Raw genomic sequence first — 22,036 nt, 5'->3', positions numbered from 1 at the left:
TCAATTCCCCACAGCATTTTGTCTTTAAAAAGGAGGCCATGTGGCTCCTGCTACTTATTAAAATCCACAGGATACTTTAGGATGCCTACCTGCGGAATGTGACATTGGTTCTCATTAGTCAGAAGGAGTGAGGTGTCTCTAAATCCAATGAAGGAGAGGGAAGAGAGTCTTTCAAAGCTGGGCTGCCCTATGCAGCTTTGTCCCCTTATTCCATCGAAGGGTCCACACTGCATTTTACAAGCACTGGGAAGCTCACACGCCTCACTGCTTACTTGCTGGAAAGGCTAGCAACATGGTGTTATTATTGAGTAGGTTGTCAAGTTTTGAAACCCTGGGCTCTTTCTCAGAGCTGTAGCTACGGGGGGGGGGGGGGCACTAGCCAGGTTTTTTGCCCCTGGTGAAGCCTCCAGAGGGGTGCCATGGAGGCTCCCTGCCTGTGTGTGTATTGAAATGCGTGGTGAGGGGGTGCCAAACTGGATCTTTGACCCGGGTGAAATAAAGCCTAGTTTCACCCTTGTCTTTCTTGTTTCTCAATATTTCTATTTGACCGTTTGCCTTGTTGCCATTTTTCTTAATAAAGTTTCAAAATTTGACTAGTGGTGTCTATGCAATTTGCTGACCTCAAAAATCTTGCAATCCCTACAAGCCCAGACTGATTGGCTTTTGGAAGTCTAAGATCAGGGTTCTAAAAACCGGCGCATTTTGCCACTCTCTGGGAGCAGTGGTAGACCTACATTTTTGGGGCCATGAAGACTCTTATGGGAGCCCCTTCGTAACCAGCAACAAGGTCTGGGTAACCACTGTTCTCTTCTTTACTGGGGTTGTTTCACGACAGATCACTACACCTTTATAATGTCTGCGCTATTGACTCTCAGACTCTGGGATTGTTGAGCTGCACTACTGCAAACCAGGGATTTGAATTCCTCTGCCTAGGCTTTTTAAGTCGTTTGTACTGATGTCCCTCTCTGTTGCTGGTTTGATTCTGGTTAATTTTTTAGTTTATGTTTTATTTTTATATCTTTTGATTTTAATTTTCTACTTGCGAACTGCCCAGATAAGTCTTATTATTGGGTGGTGTGCATGTGTTTGTATTTACGTACACACAAATAAAGCAAAATATAAAAATGTGGCAGAGATGTGTTCCTGAAATATGATTGCAATGCAGTCAGAAAGTAGAAGAGCTCTTGAATATCTTACTCCTGTTTCTGTTTTAATTTTAAAAATGCAATGGATGCTAATATAATATCCCAGATCATATTTTATCCCAGTTGGTATCTGTATTGGACTTGAATTGATATTATATATGTGTCGGTGCTTTTTTAAATTGTGTGCATAAGGGATTTTTAAAAGTTGCTTTTATACATATATGCAAATATTTTAATTGTTTTTACATATGCAACTGTTCTATATGCAGCATTCTTTATTGTATTGTGGGAATTATATAAATAAATATTATTTTAATAAATGGTATGCAACCACTAGCTGAAAAAGGGAAAGTTCCATAGGTCTATTACTTTGCATGTCTCAGATTTTTCAGACTCACCACACAAAGTAAGCCATTACAAAATTAGCTTATTTTTTTATTTTACTAAGAGTCGGTTGGAATTTTACTAAGACTTTGTTGAGTACATGCCAGTCACACACACACACACACACACACACACTGCACAAGCTAAAATGATCCCATAAAAGACAGAAATGTCACCTTCAACAAATCGTATGAAATCTGACAAAATAGTAAGTGACAATAGAAAATGCATATATACACAAATATGCATTGTGATTTATGTATTTTTGCATATATTTTATGAAGGATACAAACATGATAAATCAAAGCAAATACACAAAACAGGCTACAAGTGTAGCACAATGTGATGAAGATTCTTTCATTGTGTGTGTGTGTGCGCGCGAGCACTCGCACGCACACAAGCGATATTGAGAAATAATTGCAGGCTACCAGTAATTCAGATAATTTGATGATTGTTCTGAGGTTGCTAATTTTGTCTAACCAAATCCTATTAGATTGTTGCTGCATTTTTTTTCTTCCTCCAACTCCCAGGATAGGACTTATATGCTAATTGCAACCAGCATATGTAAATTAGACCTCATTTCCATTTCTTAAAGAGATAAGAACCGTTTTTGTGCCAACTGAATCATTAAAATAAGCCACCTTTGCAACAACCTCTCAATCTGCCACAGCTAGGGATATATATGTGATTAAGAATTTATTCTGCTAAAGGCAGTTCTCAGGACTTACTTTTTTAAAAACTTGCAATTTATTTGTATTTTTATTTTATTATTTTGCCAGGGGTAGGGTCCCCTTCTCAATACTGAGACACAGTGTCTATAGATTTTGGGGCTTCCAAGAGCTTAATCTGATTTTGCTCTCACACATAACATGGATTTATGAAAGAAGATTTTTCAACTGCGAATATAAAAGTACTTAGATGTAATCTAATTGTCTAAAAATTTAATATAAACCCAGCTGAAACAAATAGTGCTTTTCAGATTTACAAATAAAATCCAAGTATACAGTGACTCGCTAACTGAAATTTGTTTGCACAAATCTTTGAATTCATACTGTAGATATAGATGTGATTTATTTTAATTCCTTGTGAAGTTTCCTTCCAACTAGGGTTTTAAAGAACACAACATCAAGGAAATACAAAAGGCTTATTTAGGATAAAATATTCAAGCTGGTCTTTCACACTTTTGCAGTAGCTACTACATTGCATGATTTGTGTCTAACTGGAGGGCAAAGCAGTAAGTAACTGATCCATCACCCTGGGAATTAGCTATGTCACTCCCTGGCTGGTATCTGCCCCATGTATCAGGCAGCGATCCAATACGAAGCTTGATTCCAAATGCAATGACTTTGCATTACATGCAGTTGCCACATTAAAGCTTTAGGGAAGCAGTCAAAAAGTTTATCATGCCTGAAAGGGCTGCCAGTCTCTTTACACTAGCTAACATGATTACACTGGTCTGCAGTGTACTCCGAATCAGGTCCAAAAAAGAGCAGAAAACGCAGCCACTAATCAGGGGGAAAAAACCTGATTCTTTAAAACTCTTACAGTTTCACCATAGCCTTATTTTATTTTGTTTTGGTTGACCATTTAAGCTCAAGCAAAGGAACAGAAATGGGATTTTCATCATGTAAAATAGGTGTGGAGAACCTTAGGCTCTCCAGATGTTGATGAACTGCAACTCCCATCAGCCCCAGCAAACGTTGGCCAGGCATGATGGAAGCCGTAGTGCAGCAACATCTGGAGTGCCAAAGGTTCCGCACACCTGCTGTACGCAGGCAGTGCTCATGGTCATTTCCAAACCTGGCGTTCGGGGTATCAGTTAGATGAGCTCTTGGGCATCTTCTCAATGCGGATAAGAGCATAGCCTGTGTTATGCTAATTTGCATCCCTACAATTTGGTGGTAGTTTCAAATGTAGTTTACTATGTGCTGCCAGGGTCGGAAAGGTCTGTCATTTGGTAACAAAGAAGACAGATCCCACTGTACTCACATGCATGTTCTTCCATGTGTCTAAAGGGGCACACGGGGTTAGGAATGGATGTGAACATTCAGAAAATGTGAAGCACACAAGACCCAGTTCAAACCAATTCCTTATCTTCCTAGATGTCTTACAGCTGGCATCTGCACTTCTTAGAATGTCTAATAATAATAATAATAATAATAATAATAATAATAATAATAATAATATATTACTTATATCCCGTCCATCTGGCCAGGCCTCCCCAGCCACTCTGGGCGGCTCCCAACAGAATATTAAAAACACGATAAAACATTAAACATTAAAAACTTCCCTAAGCAAGGCTGCCTTCAGATGTCTTCTAAAAGATAGAAAAGATAGATAGTTGTTTATTTCCTTGACATCTGATGGGAGGATGTTCCACAGGGTGGGCACCACTACCGAGAAGGCCCTCTGCCTGGTTCCCTATAGCTTCACTTCTCACAGTGAGGGAACTGCCCGAAGGCCCTTGGCACTGGATCTCAGAGTCCTGGCAGAACAACGGGGGGTGGAGAAGCTCCTTCAGGTATACCGGGCCGAGGCCGTTTAGTGCTTTAAAAGTCAGCACAATAATATGCCAATACCCATTTTATTTCACAAAGATACCACCAAGCTATTATTTTGGTGCTAGTGGGTCCATATTCATGTTGTATGCATTCATTTTAAGCATAGTCCTTTGCCATTTTTTTTTTCAGGTTGGCAAAGCACTGCCGTAATGTTTTATAGTCTGCAAGTATTCTAGTGGGACGCGGGTGGCGCTGTGGTCTAAACCACTGAGCCTAGGATTTGCTGGTCGGAAAGTTGGCGGTTTGAATCCCTGCAACAGGGTGAACTCCCATTGCTCCGTTTCAGCTCCTGCCAACCTAGCAGTTCGAAAGAACATCAAAGTGCAAGTAGATAAATAGGTACCGCTCCGGCGGGAAGGTAAACAGCGTTTCTGTGCACTATTCTGGTTCACCAGATGTGGCTTACTCATGCTGGCCACATGACCTGGAAGCTGTATGCCGGCTCCCTCGGCCAATAAAGCGAGATGAGCACCGCAACCCCAGAGTCATCCGCGACTGGACCTAACGGTCAGGGGTCCCTTTACCTTTACCTTTATTCTAGTGTGCTGTTGCACCACATTGAGTTGTACACCTGAATGATATAAAAAGGTACAGGCTTGGTTTTCCTTTTGACCCCAGGATATTTGTGATGGCCTGTTATCCCTCTCCAGGCCTGCCATAGGAGTTATATGTTCATGCATATAAACTGCTGCAAAAGAGAGATCCTGACAGTGGTCACAAACAGATCGACTCATCAGAGAGCTAATGGTTGGCTGTAAACAGAGCCATTACACAGAGTGTACCATTAGACAGAGTGAGGCACCTGTCTCATGTGGCAGGTGCTCAGAGGCAGCCATAGCAGTCTGTTGTTATTTCCTCTGCACCCCTAGCATTGTCACATGGCCACTTCTTGACCTCCTCATTTTACCTGCTCTCTCAGGTGTGGTGACAGATGCTCTGCATCACCTCAGAACAGCAGCTCACTTGGTGTTTTTTAGGGGAAGTAGGAGTGAAATTGTTACGGGTAGTAAAATGCCTTGGGCTGGCCCTGGATGCAGCTCCCTTTTCAGAGTACATTCTGTTGCCAAATGGTGTGACATTCATTGAAATGAACTTATGCAAAAAAGGGGGGGGGTCATGCATGAAGCAACATCATATACAGGAGCAGATCTACTATGAAACTTATGAAGCTTAAGCTTCACGGCCCCAAATCCCAGAGGGGCCCCAGAAGCGACTTTATTCATGCATGTATATAACATTTCTTTAATTTCCACCACTCCCCCCACCCGTAACTTGAAAACTACAAGGCGTAGGAAATATTTATTCACACCAGTGACTTTGACATGCGAGACAATCCAGTACAGCAATTTTAATCAAAATCTGAGCTGTAATACTTAATTTTTAAAAAATAAAATAAAAATGGTGGTGATTTTCTCATGGAACAGCCCCACAGATAACAGTGGTTACCCAGACCTCATTGCTGGTTGCAAAGTCCCAAAAATGTAGGTCCACCACATCCTGTTGGCCGTATATCCTGCTGTTGGCACTGGGAATGTGGGTGCTTGGGCACTGTCTGAGCATGAGCCAGAACTGAGCTGCAGGCAGCTGTCAGAGATGAGAGGAGCCAGGAGCTGGGATCCAAGAGCCTGGAGATGTGCCAAGGAGTCGAAGGACAAAGCCAGGCCCAGAAGTCAGAGCTGATGAGGACACTGAAACACACAATAGTCAGAGAGAAACATTTTTGCTCCGGCAAAATACCAGCCCAAACATGAAAGCCTTTTATAGTCCTGCCTAGGAGGACCCAGTGGTCAGCCTCTGAGTGGATGGCTCCAGTCCAGAGCTTGCGAATATTTCTCAGCCCAGGGAGATACTCCAACCTGCACTTCTCACGACTCACCACATGGGGGAGCTGAACATAGGAACCAAGGGTTCCCAGCTTCAGCACTTGACAGCGTTTAAGCATACACAAGAAATAAATGCAGATGTGTTGGCCCATAAGATGGGAGCTAGTGTGTGTGTGGGGGGAGCAATTCAAAATCCTTATTAAGGCAATACCTCTGTTAGGTTAACCACAAAAATACTGTGGAAGCTTTTGAGTTCTCCAAAACTCTTCATCAGATGACCCCCCCCCCCCAAAACACACACACACACGGGATTGGTAGGACAGAGTGGGGGCAGAAAAGATTGGCTCAAGATGGAATGGTTGGGAGGAGGTAACACCAAGCACATCTGAGAGGGAGAAACACACCATGGCCATTCCCCATCTTTTGAACTATAAAAAAAACCCCCAACTGTTACTCAGCTAGCACACTATTTCATGACTTGAAAGTACAGTTTCTGCATTTGGGCTGTGTGCACACCAACACTTTAAAGCACATTCAAAGCACATTCTTTCCCCCAAAGGATTCTGGGCACTGTAGTTTGTTACGGGTTGCTGGGAATTGTAACTGTGAGGGATAAGCTGCTTCTAGAATGTGCTTCATATAGACCGTATCTCATACACATTTTTGAATATTTTTCAGTATTTGCAGTAGGGAGAAGGAGACGAAGCACTTTAGTTGTGTACATATCACCGGCTTAAAATGCAGCTCGGTTCTCCCTTTTCTCGATATGGATCAAAGCCAATGGGAGAGGGACACACAACACTTCATAATATGTAGCAGGATAGATATGGGCCGCGTGTTTACTGCTTCTCAAACCAGCGGTTGAACACACACTGCATGAACACACTCTCCACTGCATGGAGAGTGAATAGCAGTGTGTACAAAGGTGTGCACATTAGAGACAGCCATTGCAAATGTGCAGGTGACAGCGCATGCGCAGATGATGGCTTTGTTGAATAGGATTGCGGGATGTGGGGTTACAGGTGCAGGGAAAGAGATCAGGTAATTGGCGTTGGGTGAACACATCCCTGCCCCCTCTCCAGTGTGTGCAGCAGTGTAAAAATGTGTGTTAAGCTACTGATGCATCCATTGCCACAGTTTCTCAAGAAATGGCAGGCTAGCTGTGGAGTGTGACTGGTGTCATGTGTGCATGGCTTCACAAACCAACAGTGGGAGCACACTGGGTGCGCTTAAACGGGTGTTTGTACACAGCCTCCGCCAAGAAGGAATGCGTTTTCCACCCTATTTCGCCCTCATCCGTGTCTCCTCCTGCAATTACTTAGCATTATAGTTGTGAGCATTTTTAACCCTAAAAGAAAGCATTTGGAGAGGCAGGCTGTGTGTACGAGAGAGGCATCGCGCAAAGTTGGAGCTGTATTTCATCGTATCGCATCGCTCTGCATTTTAAAGAGGCGAATTAATCACTAAACTGCTGTTCAGTGCTTTAAACTACCAGCTGTTCAGCGCCCTGAATTACAAGATTTATCCTTCAGGATTGTTTTGTGAATCATTCCTTTCCCAGGCTTCCGCAGAAAACCTTCCGAGCACAGTCAGAAGAACCTTCTGGGGAGCGGAGGAGGGGGATTAGGCAACCTGACATCTGGCTCCTCTTTGGTCTTCCACACATATCAGATGACATGATGACAGCAAATCCCTGGTGGGCCTTACAGCTTAATTACCAGGATCATGGGCTTTTCCTCTCTTACCCACTCTCTTGGAATTTTATTCAAATGTGGGGGGTTGAGAGATCTTGCTAATTCTGTTCTGTCAAGCTTTCTGCAGCCCTGTCGTAACTGTAAGGAAAATGCACTGAGCTCACACAAAGCAGCTGGGAACAAACACCGGAGTGCTGTTGCAAACCTCCAAGGCGAGACCAGCGAGGGCAGCATGCCAGAGAGGGAGCAGCCTTTTCTACAGTTCTCACTGAGGCAGAAAACCTATTTGCAGCACCGTGGCCTCTGAGCTGGTTACAACATCCCCTGTGTGCAGCCGATGCTACCTTGCTTGCAAGTGGGCGAGAGATCCAACTCCCTGCCCTGGGAATTCCAGCTAGGGGCAATTGTCTGGGCAAGCAAAGTCTATGACCCAGACATTATTGTCAAGGGTGTAGAATTGGAGCAATTCTTCCCAGTGTAAAGATTATTCAGTTGGAAAAGCTCTTACTTACAACTACGCTATAACTTGAAAGAGGGCAGAGTCCATAGAGCGCATGCAGAAGGCGCCAGGATCAATCCCCAGCATCTCTGGTTGAAAGGTTCAGGCGCCAAGTGATGGCAGAAATCTTCACCTAAAAAACCAATGAGGCCAAAGCAGACCATACCGAATGACCAATCGTCTGCCCGTGGTCTAAGGCAGCTTCCGATCACATTCCTAAAACATATACTTGTTGACTCATGCAGTTAGCTATGTGCTTAAAGCTCATGACAGACAAGAGGTGAAGCCAGCCTGCATGATCTGCGCTGGAAATGTGCATTATTCAGGGAATCACATTAACCTTCTTCAGGGGCTGTAATGCTCTCTCCCCCACCTGAGCAAACATAATGGTCTGCTACCTTTTGGTGCACAACTGTAAGGCCAGGAGGCAGTCCACGTTGTCTGAGCAGCCCAGGCTTGCACCCAGGAAAAGTCACTTCCGTGCCGCTAATGCAGCATAAGCAATGTAGGAGGCAGCAATTATGAGTTAGCAATCTCTGCAGCCACAGCAGGCACTGTGATTCTCCTGTGGTTTGAATTCACCCCCAGAGGTGCACTCCGTTGTCTCTCGAGACAGATGAATGCCAGCATGTAAGTAGTATCCTGTCAGAAAGAGCAAAGATGAGTGCTCTCCCAACCTTCCATTGCAGCCTCCCTCCATAAGGGGGAAGTCTCCTGTCCTCTTAGAGGATGTAAGATTTAGTACCCTGGAAGATCAGGGTTTAAATTGTGATGGTAGTCTCTGCAAGTGCAGGAGCTTCCCCACTTCAGACGTTGGCCCCCCAACTCATGGAAGACAGTGGAGACAGTGATGAGGAGAGAGATGGGTAGCCAAGAGCTCTCATGCTCTTGCTCTTTCTCTTGCTTATTCAATCAACACAGATTTGAGCCTTGGCTTCCTACATCTTGGCTAAACCACGGTAGTGGGGACCATTTTTCCAGCCCAAAGGCCACATTTTTCTCTGGACAATATTCTGAGGGCCAGGCACCACATGAATTGTCTCAATCTGCCCTCTGGTGTTGAGTTCTTGTTTGTTTGGCATATTTATTCACTCACTCATTCCTGTCCTGGAGCCCAAGGCAGTATACATGAGGTACTCAAGGGGTCTCTAATCCAGGAACCTCTTTATTCAGCTCTACCTCTACTGGCCAGACCCAGACCTGCATAAGCAAGGCGACTATCATCCAACTTCAGACCACTGTCATTCTCCGCATGGCTACACATTGGCCCTTACTCCAGGGGTGACTAGCCTGTGGCTCTCCAGATGTTGCCGGCCTCCAACATCCAGCAGCCCCAGCCATCTTGGCTAGTAGTAAGGGATGATGGGAGCTGTTATCCAGCAGCTTCAAAGGTTGTTCGCTCCTGCTTCAATTGGTTGTGGTTGAAATGCCAAAGTGCATTCTGTCCTGGGTAAAGTCCTTCTGAAACAGCTCTGATCCAAGTGAAATGGCTACTTTCCATATTGCTGCAGTAAACCAATGGGGATTTCACTAATAAATATAATTCTTTTTATAATAATATATTTTATGTTTGCACATGGATATCTGGTAGTTAGTTCCTGCAGAAAATCATGCAAGTGCCATTTGTTAGTTTACACTGCCTTAGGAATAAAAATGCCTATAATAATAAAAAGTAATACTGTAGGGTCAATTGTAAGGTAAAGGTAAAGGGACCCCTGACCATTAGGTCCAGTCGTGACTGACTCTGGGGTTGCGGCGCTCATCTCGCTTTATTGGCTGAGGGAGCCGGCATACAGTTTCCGGGTCATGTGGCCAGCATGACTAAGCCACTTCTGGCGAACCAGAGCAGCGCACGGAAACGCCGTTTACCTTCCCACCGGAGCGGTACCTATTTATCTACTTGCACTTTGACATGCTTTCAAACTGCTAGGTTGGCAGGGACCAAGCAATGGGAGCTCACCCCATTGCGGGGATTGAAACCGCCGACCTTCTGATTGGCAAGTCCTAGGCTCTGTGGATTAACCCACAGCACCACCCACGTCCCTAGGGTCAATTGTACAGAGGGTCAAATGTACAGAGGGTTAAAAAAAGACCTGGGGATAGAATGGGGGTTGAAATATTCAGACCTTTGGGCAGCTGTTGAGACATTTTGGCTGGCATTTTCAAGCTTGTATAGGGTTGAAGCCATAGAACCATAGAGCTGGAAGGGATCACAAGGGTAATCTCTAGCCCAACCCCCTGCAGTGCAGGAATTGCAACTAAAAAATCTCTGACAGGTGCCTAACCTTCGATGAAGCAGAGCCCGCCACCTTCTGAGGAAGTCCTCTCCACGGATGAACAGCTCTTACCTGCAGAAAGTTATTCCTAATACGTATTAGTTTTCTTCCAAACAAAGAAACCTGCTGAACATCAAAAAATGCAGTTACAGATAGGTAGCCGTGTTGGTCTGCCATAGTCAAAACAAAAAAAATTCCTTCCAGTAGCACCTTAAAGACCAACTAAGTCAGTTCTTGGTATGAGCTTTCGTGTGCATGCACTGACTTAGTTGGTCTTTAAGGTGCTACTGGAAGGAATTTTTTTTGTTTTATCAAAAAATGCAGCAACTTAAGAGTCAATCTCTGTAACAAACAGCCCAATATCCAAATTTTGTTAAAGCTTATCAGGCCCATTAAAAAGGCAAAAGGTAAAGGACCCCTGACAGTTAAGTCCAGTCACAGATGACTCTGGGGTTGCGGCACTCATCTTGCTTTACAGGCCGAGGGAGCCAGCATTTGTCCACAGACAGTTTTTCCGGGTAATGTGGCCAGCATGACTGAGCCACTTCTGGCAAAACCAGAGCAGTGCACGGAAACGCTGTTTACCTTCCTAATTGAGTGGTACCTGTTTATCTACTTGCACTTTTTGGTGTGCTTTCGAACTGCTAGGTTGGTAGGAGCTGGGACTGAGCAACGGGAGCTCACCCTGTGGCAGGGATTCGAACTGCCGACCTTCTGATCAGCAAGCCCAAGAGGCTCAGTGGTTTAGGCCACAGTGCCACCCGTATCCATACCTCTCATTATTGTATAAACATTATTTTCACTTGTTTTACTTCTCCTTCTCCTTCTTACATTTTATGATCCCTAAGAATGGTGATTGTTTAATTTACATTACTAAGAATCTGGGCTGAGGTCGATGACAACTTTATAAGCTCATTAAGCTTTATGAACTCAGAAACCCTGCATTAAAACGTTGTTACTGACCAGAGTATTTCCAAATGCTGCACACAATGTGTTACAAATTCAGCATCATGGTACACTTGCATACACACACCAGTAAAGTCCAGTGTCATGCATGCCTTTTCATTCCAATCCTTCCTAAAGCTAATCTGAAGAGAGCTTCCTCGGTGCCTAATGTGCCCCTGCCTGTGACCTTCTCAACCTCAGTCCGCTTCCAGTGGTTCTTCTGCCCCTCTTCCTTTCCATGCCTTCTGATCTGTGGGTGTCTGCAACAGGCTGTGCTCTTTAAGCAATGCTCACTCATGCAAGTGTGTCAGGGCTCTTTACATACATTAAAAGATTTTAATTGAGAGCTTGATGCATTTGACCTCATCCCTATCTGACATTTATGTGTATCACACACGCACACACCCAAAAAGCACAGGGCAATCTGTCATGGCTGGCAAGCTCTGTTAGATAAAGAGCTGAAAGGAGGAAATGAAATATCTAGAAAGGGACTCCAGCACAGTGCAGAAAATGGAACACAGCTGTATGAAATATCTCTCAGCTCTGTTGCGTATGGGGCACAACTAGTGTTGTTATCCGCAGCAACTGCAGCAGCAAAAAAGAAAAGATCTAGATACAAAGAGTGGGGACTTTCACTTCTTATATTTTTATTTCTGCCTTTCATAAAATCTGAGGAAGCCTACAGACGGTTCCCGAGCAACCTCCCAGCCAGAAATGTGCCACACTCAGATTTCTGTGGCTTCAGCAAGATGGCAAACTCATGTGTCTTCAGACTGTACGCTGCAGCTCTATTTCTCAAGAAAGAAATAGACATAAAAACTTTACAGGGGTCGAGCAAAAGAGACCATCATTGTGCTGTGTGGGGAAGGGGAGAATTATACGTTTACTGTTGCTGACATCCAGCATTCTGAGAAGTTCAGTGATGTTAACAGTTCTCTTGTACTTGCTAGCTGTCTGACGTATAAACTTGCAATAAAAGAAGATACTTCAAAATGCAACTTTTTAATGATTACTTCTTACATAACTTTTTTCCCCATTTCCAGTGCAAAAAAAAATGTGTCATTGCAAAACAAAACAAAAATAAACTCTGATAGTACTAAAACATACACCTCTCTATTCACCACCAATTTCCAGAGGAGTAAATGTTTTATAAAATTAAGGCTTCTGTTGCAGCATACAAATCACCACGATGTCAATTTAAACAGTACATAAAAGGAAAATTTTCATGGGACTGTCTGATATATATGCCTCCTCTGTTCCTTTCAAATCAGATGTTTGACAGAACATCGCTCAATGCATTTCACTGCAAAGGAACATAGAAGTAGGCGGTGATGAAACATAAAAATAAATAAATAAATTGCACTTCTGTTAAATGCACACCTTCACCCACAAAAGTGTGGTAAATACAATTTACCTTAAATGTTAAGAAGGCTGCTTGATTACATGTCCTAGTAACGGTAAACACATGCTAACTATTCCCTTGACAGCATCTGTTGGGAGGAATACCTGTGGAACAGGTGCTGTCAAGGAATCACACTTTACAAAAACAACATAATTATTAGCACTGTGCTGCAGTACAGTGCCTGCAACGTAGAGCAAAAGAAATTACATAACGATATTCCAACAGCTTGTGCAATTCTTTACCCTCATGGAGCACCGCCTTGAATCTTCCGGATATTCATCTCTTCACTCAGCTCCAAGATGTCCTTGTGAAGCGAGTCCATTGTTTCAGAAACCTTCAACATTATATTTGCAAATAAAGATATCAGTTAAAGAATCAGGTTTGGAGAAAAACCACAGCGCTTTAGGGTACATCTCTGCTGATTCTTGTGCAAATGTCTTATTCATTTCCCTCACTATGCCCCAGGGCTGTTAAGAGAGGGTTCAAACCCTGGTGAAAACAAATGGACGGGGTCTCCCACCAATGGTGGACTGACTAAAACTCTTTACAGGGGATTTGCAACTGATGATGTCCACAGCAACCGAGATGGAATCAATTAGAAATCAGAATAATTTTGTCCATAATAGTGAAAAACATTTCCCTACATGTCTAAAACCCAGAGGCTCAGATAGATGAATTAGGCCTACACAATAGCTTAGTTACTCTACAAACCAATAAGTTATATGTCAATTTAATGGTTTGATGGCTTCCCTTAAGAATCCTGGGGATCACATTTTGGTGTGAATCCTGGTATCTTCTCTTAGATATCTCTTGTCCCAAACTACAGCTCCCAGGGAAAAGAAAATGTCTGTTAAACCATTCTAAGATTATAGTATAGAACCAGCGTGTTCAATCCATATCCCAATCAAGGCCAAATTTAAACCGTCCATAAAATAGAAAAGATTTCTGTTCTAATGGCACTGCTGTAAACAGTTTGCACGCATCTTTTCCTCTGAAAAGGGTTTCTTTTTTTTTACAAAACTTATTTGTCTGTGTTAATCAAGAGGATCTATCTTAATTAAAAGTCCTAAAAATATCTCCTGTACTGAGATACAATAATATAGTATTATGACAATTAATTTTTCAATTAAACAGCTGAAGGTGAGATGATAGCCTGAAAAGGGAACAAACATAGACTGAGTTCAGAAAATGAAAGCAATGTGAATATGATATCATTTTGGGGAAAACCAAAGTTTCCCCATTTCAGATACAAAGTGACAAGCCTCAACAACACATTTATTCCCATTACAAAACAAAACAATTGTGGTTATTTTAAGCACAGTGCTGTGGAATGGTACAAAAGGAAGACTCAAAGTAGCTAAGAAGACAATATTATATGTTCACTTAGTTGAAGAATTAGGAATACTTAAACATCAAATTAGTTAGAAAGGAGAGATGCGCTCACAGATGACACAGCATAAGGTTCTGCCGCTACAAGAGCTGTTTTCCTGTAGAGCCTATTCTCAAGTCGCAAGAGGGAAAGGCACATAGGCTGAGTTCCTCCATGCAGCTTATCTGGCTCAATATCCCTCATCTAGCCTGGCAGTGTGATTTTTAACAAAACCATTAGTCATTTGAATGAAGGCAGCTTGAGCACAATTGATTCTTTCTGATCCATCCCAAGGAATTAATTTTGGAGACTGCAGGGTGGTTTCCTGTAACATAAAATGGTTCCTTTTGTGCTCCGTGAGGCCCAGACCCCACACACCACGCAGCCTACGTTTTCCACACATGCAGCGAGAGTCCTTGAGGCTTAGCTGTCCAAATGTTTGATGTTGTAGGGAAATAATTTATTGAAAGAGTGGAGCCCTGCCTTCCTCATTAATGGAACCTGGTATATAAAACACAGGAAAGGGCCTGCACCAGGAACAGGAAAGGAAACCGTGACATCAGCCATATATTATTCATAACGCTATTAATGCAGATTGCAAATCGCCATGCCTCTCCTCCTTTTGGTTCAGTGTGTGTTTTGGTAGCTAAGGGCATCTTTAAAATACGGCAGGATTTCAGAGAGTTCATTCTCTCCTGGCTGATTTTATACCAGAGTGCCCCATCTGGATTTCACGGTGACAGTTTTTCTTCATGCCCCCACAAGTGAGGTCATTTAGATTCTTTTAAGGTTGAGACAACCCATGGAGAGTTTCATCTCCATAGCAAAAAATAATAATACTTATTTCCTCTCCTCCTCCCCTGAAATGAATTGTGGAGGGAGAGAGGGAGAGATTGTGCAAAAAGGATTGCAAGATTGTACTGATGAGAGATGAAAGTCTGAGGCACGTCTCTCTGCCCTTCCTCATTTATCTTCTTAAACATCTCTGTCGAGGAAAGAGAAGGGCAGGAGAGCCTCCCCTCACCCCACTGCCTGAAGTAATACTGTGTCCATGTGACACTGGAGCCCTCTTCAGGTGTTAAGAGTTCCCACGTTGCTCTGCACAGAGAAAAGGGAGACGGAAGGCGCCAGGAATCACACTGCGCATGTAGTGTGAACACTGCAAGCATGGAGACTTTTGTGTGCAGTATGAAGGCTTAACATCCTATGAAGCAGGGCTACTCAACTGACACAGAGTCAAGAGGCCAGGTGCAAGCTTTTCTCCAGCCCTTGGCCCTCATCTCTTTCCCCTGGCCATAGCCCTGACCAGCCCCGCTCCACTGCCCACTTGAGTGCTTTTGCCTTCCCGAAAGGCACTCTCTAGCTATGGTAATGCCTACTGCTTGCCTGGAATGAGAATGGAGAGGTGTGTGTAGAAACCTCTGGCTTTTGCTTACAAAGGTAAGAGTCACTTCCTTTGCTCAGCCCGTTTTTGCCTCTGGCACGTTTGAAAGGGTTGAGGTTTGGAATGGAGGTAGTCTGTGTAGCATATGCATTCAAGTTAATATCTGAAAAGTTCAAATGTGGGAGCCTCTACTAACCCGTAATTTTCTTGCATATGCAGTTTGTCCCATTCCAGACAAATCACTGCAAATCTCTCTTGCCAAATCGGGAAGTGATTCAACACTCTGTCCAGGCATTTGGTGAACACATAGTGCATGCAAGGTGCAACACAGAGTGCAGGGTGTAATACTTACCTGGGAGTACATCCCACTGAAGTCAATGGAATTTACTTCCAGGTAGGAATGTTGAGAACTGTGCTATAAATGAGGTCAGACTCAGCTCAGGTTTAGGGATATACAGTGGTACCTTGGTTCTCAAACTTAATCCATTTCAGGAGTTCGTTTGACTCTCAAAACCGTTGAAAAACCAAGGCAGGGATTCTGAAAAACGTTCGCAAACCAGAACACTCACTTCTGGGTTTGCGGTGTTCAGGAGCCGATTTGTTCAACAACTAAGCCGTTCGAGAACCAAGGTACCACGTTACCATATATCTTTGCCATTTCTCGGCCAATTTACATCTATTAAATATTAAGCCACAATTTATCCTACAGTGCGCCCCCCCTCCATACACACACAGTTCCTGCTCTCTTTCTTTTAGTTTCTATAGTCTGGCTAAATGTGTTAATTGTTCAGGTTTAGCTCATGAAAGCCCTGCCTTTCCCCACAGAAGCCTACAGCTGCACCAATGGTTCATAATAAATGGGTATTGTTGTACTGAGTGATTTCCACTCTCATTGCCTTTCACTTCAACCCTTTACGGTTTCAGGGCAAGAGAAGCCCAGTGGGGGGAAAGTATCTCATCTGAATGACTCAGTAGTGTCCTACTCTGTTGCCACCTCTGGGTTGCAATGTCTACAGCGGCTTTACTGGACAATGCTTTCAGTCCAACAAAATCTGAACATATAAGTAAATCAAGTGCAAGAAACTGGTGATGTGGATACCAGTGATAGGCTTGTGGTGGGATAATCCATATCATCAATACCTCGTGGCCCTTTGATCTACCATGGTTCTGCATAATGCTTATGCATCAAACATCATATGCTTATGAAGCTACTTTTTTCACAAACTACCATGTTTGCAGCTAATGGAAAAAGCCCATTGCAAAGCTGTGCTGTAATTAGTAAACATTCTGCAACACACATTGGGATGATCCGAACTGAAAAACAATGGCCTATACCCACACAATGTCTATAGTGTAAAAACTAATGAGGCTAGCAGCATAGGCATGTTTTTCTTAGTTTCCGTTTCCTTGAAAAATAATAATCCCTAGATTCCATAAATAAACAATATACATAGGTATTTATACAAGATGTTTTCCCTATCAGGACAATGCTCACCAACCATCTGAGAACTGAAAGCTCTCCATAACTTGAATTTTCTTCCAAAGCCCATTAGCCCACAATCTCAAGGGGAGCTAAAATTCAGCCTGCAGTCCAATACACAGTAACCCGAGATTCCCACTGAAGTCAGTGGAACTTACTTCTGCATAGGATTGTACTGCAAGGCATAAATATTATGTATCAACCATCAAATGCAATGTTTTTCCATTCATAACACAAATCAGGCATAGCTTTCAGGTGTTAATCATCAGGTGTCATTGGGGATGAGCTTCAGAAACCTGACAATGCAGGGTTCTAGAAACATGCAAGAAGCTTCCACAAATACAAAAGGTTCTCCAATACAGTCACCTTCCATGCACTGAAAAATGACAAAAATCACTATGAGGGAAGCAGTTAGCTAGCACTTGAAAATAACACCTGAACTGGGTCACTGTATTTTTTACAAACATACATTCAATGCGAATGAGAATGGTGGATTGAATTTCAGTTTCGGAGAATACAAACCAATATTTTTTTCAAGGAAGGCCCAAGTCAGTGTTGTGTAGTGGTTAGAAAGTGTTGGACCTAGGACCTGGGAGACCAGAGCTCAAATCCCCATTCTGTCATGAAGCTCACTGGGTGGCATTGGGGGCCAATCACTGCCTCTCAGCCTAACCTACCTCACAGGGCTGTTGTCAGGATAAAGGGGGAGAACAGTGCCTGCCACCCTGAGCTCCTTGAGGAAAGGTGCTATATAATTGTACTAATAAATAAGCATTTCCTTGAGATTATTCCTTCTAGAATCCATTTCACCTCTAGCACAGCTCTTTTGAGCACCCATAATGTACAAATCTAGATATCCCATCATGGCAGTTGGAATCTGAGAGAGGAAACTGGTTGTAGATATGGCCTGAGAGTCATCTCACTCCTGCTCAGGGCTACTATAAGCAAGGCAGCTGTCTCAGGAAGCAGATGTTGGAGGCAGGGAGTACCAGCAAGGTGGAGGAGGTTGATGGAGCTAGGTCATGTGGCCTGTCCTTAGGCTCCCTAAACATACCTATAAAACTATGCAAGAGGTAGCAGTGCTCCAGGCGGCCTCCCAAGCAGCATAGCAAACTGCTTCTGAAACTGAGAAGGAACTTAGGAAAAGTACACAAGATGCTTGACATACAACACAGATTTTTTTAATGACACTGACTGAACACATACAAGCCCAAAGGAGCAATGTAAATAATAATTTAATATATATATACAATTCACATTGCTTGCATGCATTAATCAGTATTTCTGCAGCTGCATTTGCATTCTTGCTTTCTCTTATCATTTTATATTATTTTTGCAAGCCTTTGCTTATTCTCACAGCCTAGATGTCTCTTCCTTTAATGAAGTATAGCCAGGCATTGTGTCATCATTACCATCAAAACGCATACAAGTTACTATCCCAGTTCTCTTGAGTGCCAACCTTCCTGCAACCAAAATGGCACAGAAGGCATCATGAAAGAGGTTGTCAGCAAGCCCAGGGAACTCCCAAGGTCTGCAGAAGTGCAAAAGATATTTGGGGGTAGGGGAACTAAGAAAAGGACTTCCTCTCTGACCCGAAACAGGCAAATGAGACTGAGACTCCCATCTGTGCTATGACCAGACCGTACCAGACCGTCACGGCTGGGAACTGTAGAGCTTGCTGGGAAGAGGAATTGATTGTTAAACCTCTCTGGGAACTGCAGCTGTTTAAGAGGAGCAGGAGTCTCCTAACAACAAACTACAGTTCCCAGGATTCTTTGGGGGAAGCCATGACTGTTTACTCCTTTAAATGCATAGCACAGATGGGGCCAGAATGCTGACTGAAGGGGGAAATTGGTGGGAGGCAAAACTGAATGTAGCATTGTGGAAGAAGGTCTATGGATTGCTAACTGGCCGGCTCAAAGACTGAAAAATGACACTCCACATTGCGCTATCTGGTTGCATGTCCCATGTGTGCTTTAAATGCTAGAATGAAATGTAAACGTTGACCTTACGATTTTGGAGACAGCTAGGCAGGCTAGTGTGTGCAGCACTGTCTAAGCTTCATGCACTGGCAGCGTATAACTATTCTCCAGAATTCAAAGGCAAGGGAAAGGTGAGACCCCCGAGCATAATGGGAAAGAATACAGTCTGCCCAGTGGCAGTCAAAAACCTGGGAGGTCCAACCCTGTCAAAAGAGAACTGGATGGAGCTTAAGAGTTTTGTCAGTGCCTTATAGGGACAGAAAGGAAACAGTGTGAATACAGCTGGCTGCTAGATATTCAGTGGAAATTAGCAACCAAGTGACAAAAAATTAGAAAAGAATGGAAGCAAGTTCCCTGCCACCGTGAAACTCGCGTTTAACAAAACATATATGTCGTGTACATTTTATTTCACTGCTATTGAAAAACATGCACAAACCAGAACGATATTCTCGCCAGAAGATAATGGCAGGACTTGGGGGAATGGACATGGTTTTTATTGTGTCACCATTCTTCAATCAACAATTAACAGAACACAACAACAACTTCTTTGGTAGAAGTGTCAATGTAAGCCTTTGATATTGATTACACTGTCATGGGAATTTCATTGCAAGTTTGCCATATAAGATTTACAGAAGGAATGAAATATATGCAAACTTTAGCAGTTGTTCTAACTTTCCCAGTAAACCTGCATTTCCCAGGGAAGTGTAGAGCTTTGCATGAAAAAGAGTTGTAAATTTGAATTCTACATTCTATTAAATGCAAGAAACCATCATCAAACTTTTCAGGATAGAACACATAAATAAAATGGATCTGGCTCCTGGACTATATGAAAGAATGCTTAAGTTAACGTACTATGCTAAGCTTATAAAACAGAGAACTATATTGATTTCTGGCAGATTCAGGAAATGTTACTTTGATACTTTCTGGAGATAAATGATGCCAAATGCTTGTTTGATATACTTCTTCATTCTGATATTTATCTGTTTACATAAATATTTTAATTGTATTTTTATAACACATTTCCTTCTTAGTTGTTTTTTGTTACTTTGTTCTTACTTTTTTTAAAAAAATGCACAAATTAAGATTGGATGCTTCCTAGCTTTTAACTACCCTCCCTCTGCTCTGTATACGGTCTCTTACAAGTTTCACATGTCACAATCCTTGCACAAAATTTTGCTGCGTTGTACTATAGCACCTTTCTCAACCTGAACATCAGAGAATGCATCTTGTCACAAGCCTACGCTCTTCCCAGGCAAAATGTTGGGAGTGCCAGACAGAAAGTGCAGCGAAAGATTACATTACTGTATGAAGCCTCTTTTCCAAGATGTTTGAAGCTAAGGTTGCATTTGCAGAAGTGTGGCAATTGTTAACCTAGCTACACCCTTTGCCTGGGGAACTTTATTCCTTTTTCCTGTAGGAACTGACTCAGCCCTTCTCTTCCATGCTATTTTGGAAGCTGATTTGCATGGAACCAGACCGTATGGAAGACATGTCACCCTTTCCACAGAACGAGGAATTTTGAGCAGCTAAAATGTTCTGTGTGTCCACCAATTCAGGATAAATTAAAAAAATTGGATTTTGACTAAATCAGATGGGAAATAAAATGCAACAGATCCCGAGATTTGTAACAAATTATCGGGAGGGGATTAATTAGGCCTTGGTTATATTTTTCCCACATTTCTATCACTTCTCCCAGTGTTACAGGGCTACAGGAGGTACTCCTAAAATAAGTAAGGCTGCTGTCTAAGTACTGCCATTTTTTATCCTTAAGGTCACTGCACATTTTTTGCAATATTCATTCACAAAATGGTATTTTCCACTACATGTATAAAACAGGGTGCTGCAAGCAAACCTGGTTTCCTGACACATAGCCCGTTAGTATTTGCATGACTGATGGATTTCCTTTATATATTGCATTCAATCAATGAAACCCAAACTATTTAAACCACTTTCCTTGCACTCACATTGCCCCTCTGCTCTGGAATTGGCAGGGGTTATATCCTAAATCAATCTATAAATGATATTTTGTGGTGTCCCACCTTTCCTGTTAGTGAAGATCAGACAGGGAAAGCAAGTGGCCTGTAGGTTTCTTTGCTATAACTAGCTTTGTATCGGTGGGGGGGCGGGCGGGAATCAGATATAGAGCAAAATGTGAAAACATGGAATGTAAAGTCCTCATCACAAAAAAATTCCCATAATTTTTTTGATGAGTTTAGTAGGATGTGAACTTCAACAGAACTACTGGCATTTGGCCCTGGTTTCTTTTTTTAAAAAAAATTCCTTAGATCAAAAATGAGAAAACTGAACTTTGGAGGCTTTCCATACAGTGAAACTAATCAATCTTCTTGACCTTCTCCATTTCCCCCATCCAATCTATATCTGATTCCCCAAGATCTTACCAAAAGGCTTCGCCTTTGGCAGATAGTTCAGTCACAAACTCTTGAGTCATCTCCTGATTGATACCAATTGCATACCTATATAAGTCAAGTTACATAGTATCCAAGCACAGCCAATTTCTTTGGGCACCTGAGGCAGAAAATTTCACAGACACCTCTTCCCTGAGATAAAAAAACACAACAACAAATGAAATAATTACCAATTTGCTGTCCTTTCAGGACACCTGAAGTCAGCTGCCCGAGGCAGCCACCATATGCTACCTAATGGTAGGGCCAGCCCACAAACATGAGCACAACAAATTTCTTGGCACATGCTGAAATCTGTTTCAACAATAGGCACACCGAAGCATTTGAGCATAAGCCCTTAATCATAAGGATTTTGGTACCAGCAGATCCAGAACTATGGCTATATAATTCCTTCATGAGTCCTTGACATATGGCAACATAAACACAATTCCCCCCATCCATGTAACATACATTCAAGAACAAAACAAATATCATGCCAGAATCTGCATTTAAGCCATGATGGGCATTCCACGTGTCCTTTGAAAGAAACAAAGGCTGGATCTACACTCACCTTTTAAACATTAGAAATATTGTTCTAATATGTCAGTACAAGAAAAGTCCTCTTTGGTTTCTCTTTTTTGCTTTGTTTCCACACCATCTACTGTACTTGGTTTCTGGTAGGGCGTTGCT

General features: G+C 42.7%; 1 long non-coding RNA gene across 2 annotated transcripts; it reads right to left on the bottom strand.

The window, feature by feature from the left end:
• Nucleotides 1-5,423: 5,423 nt before the first annotated feature.
• LOC309368235 lies at nucleotides 5,424-9,601 on the bottom strand. 2 transcript variants are annotated; one of them, XR_014167662.1, is made up of 3 exons: nucleotides 9,336-9,601; nucleotides 8,120-8,239; nucleotides 5,424-5,778 (listed from the first exon to the last, which is right to left on the bottom strand). It is a non-coding gene; the product is annotated as an uncharacterized lncRNA (long non-coding RNA). The 2 variants fall into 2 exon arrangements; XR_014167663.1 differs by having other exon boundaries at nucleotides 9,381-9,601.
• Nucleotides 9,602-22,036: the final 12,435 nt, after the last annotated feature.

Source organism: Podarcis melisellensis, assembly GCF_964234715.1.
Source record: "Podarcis melisellensis genome assembly, chromosome: 4".
Lineage (NCBI taxonomy): Eukaryota > Metazoa > Chordata > Lepidosauria > Squamata > Lacertidae > Podarcis > Podarcis melisellensis.
The sequence above is the reverse complement of the archived record's forward strand: the minus strand, read 5'-3'. Positions and strand labels throughout refer to the sequence as shown.